We start from the raw sequence: 2958 nt of genomic DNA, 5'->3' as shown, positions 1-2958 counted from the left end.
TTCACTTAGCAAGAAAGTCTCCAATTCCATCCATTTTTCAGCAAATGCCATCATTTTATTCTTCTTTGTGGCTGAGTAATATTCCAGTATGTGTGATGTGGTGGGTGTGTGTGTGTAGCACATTTTTTTTAATCTCTTCATCTGTTGAAGGGCACCTACATTCCATAATTTGGCTATTATGAATTATGCTGCTATAAATATTGATATGGCTGCATCCCTATAGTATGCCGATTTTAGACCTTTTAGATAAATACCAAGGAGTGGGAGAGCTGGATCATCTGGTGGTTCCATTCCTAGTTTTTTGAGGAGCCACCATACTTCTTTCCAGAGTGATTTTACTAATTTGCAGTCCCACCAATAATATATGAGTATACCCTTACCCCCACGTCCTCACCAACTCATTATTTGTACTCTTGATAATGCCTTTCTGACCCCTCAACCTGACTACACTCATAGTCTACCATGGCGTTAAGTATTCCCATTGCAATGCTCTCGTATCCAAAATAAGCATCCTTATTCTTTGGAGAACCCCATTTTACCAAGGTTGTTGGGTGGGAGAGAAGCTGTAAAAACATTGATAACTATTTCAGACAGGGGGAACCAGTCCTCACTATGCACAAGTTGAATAGTGAGACACAAATATTTGTTCCATAAACATTAAAAAATAACTTTAACTTTTATTCAATCAAAACAGCCTCTCTTAATGATCACTGAAACAATGAACAGACAGAACTCCGTGTTTTAAGTAAATTGCAGCTGACTTTCAGATTCTAGTCAGAAAAACTAGATGTCAGAATGGTCCTGTTGTCAGTTACACTCTTGGAAAGCTGATCCTGGATGTGTGTGTGCATGCCTGCCTGCATACATGCACACACGTGCACACACACACATACACACACACACACACACTGTTCTAATAAGAACATATAGTAGGCAAAAGGGAAGAGTCTGCCATGCCCCAAGAAAAATAGTTTCCTTTGTTTCTTCACAGATTTCACTTATATGTAATACAGCCATATATTCTACTGAATCAGACAGAAAATTCTTTTCAACCTAACAAGTTACCTGGGCATTTATGCTATATAGCAGGAATGCATGAACATGTCTTTAATATTGAGAAACTCTATATTTTTTGAAAGGTTACATTTAGACATATCAAACAGGAAACTTCTCAAGATGATTTTCCTTCAACACCAAATTACATTTCTAGAATGTTACATTTTTCTTGTTTGTCCAAACAGTCAATTCCATGGTTTGAGTGATGTCAAAAGATGCAGCTGTTTGTCTTTTTGCAGGTTGAGCATCCAGTACTAAGTCCCTCACTGTGGAGCCCTCCTTCTTTAATTGCTAAGGTCAGGAGGCCCAGGGCCTGTTATGGCTGAAGTGGAGGAGGGGCAGGGCAGATTCCTTGTGAAAGCAAGGATCTTCTCAGCATAGAAGCCTGATGTGAGAAGCTGGTTCTAAGGCAGACTTGTTCCACAAAGTGCTTTCATGTGCTCACTCAGAAGGTACAACTCAAGTGAAATTTGAAGCTCAGAAGAAAATTTTACAAAGGCTAAGTCTTCCCTACAAGTGCTCAACAGTCAATGGCCCAATCACAGCACCCAAATCTGAAGGGCTCTGTTGTCTTCTGCATCCTGTGATACCCTCTCCTGTCTTCAGTGGTTACTGAAATAAGCCCACCTTCTCTGTGAAGCAAGGGCCAGATGGCAACCCAAAGACCGTAAGGCACTACATAGGAACTTGAAGAAATGAGAACATCATCTGCATTCAGCCTGACCATCTGAAAAATATCCCCCAAAAATACAATCAAGTGACTCAGTGCAACAAAGTATTCTTTCAACATTCTCCAATGGAACCCTGCCCTGTTTCATGAAGGTGGACACTGGTGTGAGCTCATAGTTTGTGCCAATAGTCAAGGACCTACAATGGCTATCATCATTTTCTATCCCCAGGAATGAAGTCAGGAGGAGCTCTGTATTCAGAAGGAAACCATAAAGGAATTTTTCAGCAAAGGCCCTGGAGTAGTCTGTGACTTGACCTCATTTTACTCCTAGGAATGCACCACGACCCTTCGTAGCCATCAGCAGTCCCCTTACCAGATGTGGGGAGCCTCACATCTTTGAAGACCTCCTGGGTTTGAAGATTCACATCTCTCGAGATTCCTTTTTCCAGATTAACACTGCTGTGCAGAGATGCTCTATTGAACTGTGGGGGAGCTGAGGGGAGTGAATCCTAATACCACCCTCCTTGACGTGTGCTGTGGAACTGGTGTGATTGGCCTCTCTCTGGCTCAGCATGCATCCCAGATCCTTGGGATTGAATTAATGGAGCAGGTGGTAGAAGATGCTAGGTGGACAGCAGCCTTCCATGGCATCACCAACTGTGAATTTTACGCTAGTAGAGCAGATAAGATTTTGCCACAGCTACTCAAATGGAAGGAAGACAGGCAGTCAGTTGTCGCTGTGGTGAATCCAGCCCACACTGGACTGCATTACCAGGTGGTTCAAGCCATTCGAAACTGCAGGGCCATCCACACTGTAGTTTTTTGTTTCCTGCAAGCCCCGTGGTTAAACCACAGGAACATCATTGAGCTGTGCTGTTCTCCAAACTCTGCCAAGAAGCTTCTAGGCAAGCCTTTTGTGCTGAGACAAGCCATACCTGTGGATTTGTTTCCCCATACCCTGTACTGCGAGCTGGTGCTCCTCCTCACTCGATAAGCAGTCTCCTAGAAGACCGAAGTTTATCGTTAAGGCTGAAGTGTTGGAAACTTTAGGGTATCACTAAGTTGCTGAGCATCTTGCAAAGTTGCTGAGACTGGTCGTGAACTTGTGATCCTCCTGCCTTATCCTCCTGAATCACCTGTTGTGTCACTGACTTGTTGAGAACCAGGCCTGCCCCACATCATGGATTTGTTCGGACTGTAGGCTAAAAACTATCCTGGTTTGCCCTGGAATC

At 43.2% G+C, this 2958-nt stretch overlaps 1 pseudogene across 1 annotated transcript; it reads left to right on the top strand.

The window, feature by feature from the left end:
- The first annotated feature begins 462 nt into the window (after positions 1-462).
- LOC306653698 (tRNA (uracil-5-)-methyltransferase homolog B-like) lies at positions 463-2720 on the top strand (annotated as a pseudogene). The gene is made up of 2 exons: positions 463-472; positions 1509-2720. The product of its transcript is annotated as a tRNA (uracil-5-)-methyltransferase homolog B-like (transcript).
- The last annotated feature ends 238 nt before the right edge of the window (positions 2721-2958 follow it).

The sequence above is a fragment of the Sciurus vulgaris genome, assembly GCF_902686455.1.
Source record: "Sciurus vulgaris genome assembly, chromosome: 2".
Lineage (NCBI taxonomy): Eukaryota > Metazoa > Chordata > Mammalia > Rodentia > Sciuridae > Sciurus > Sciurus vulgaris.
The sequence above is the reverse complement of the archived record's forward strand: the minus strand, read 5'-3'. Positions and strand labels throughout refer to the sequence as shown.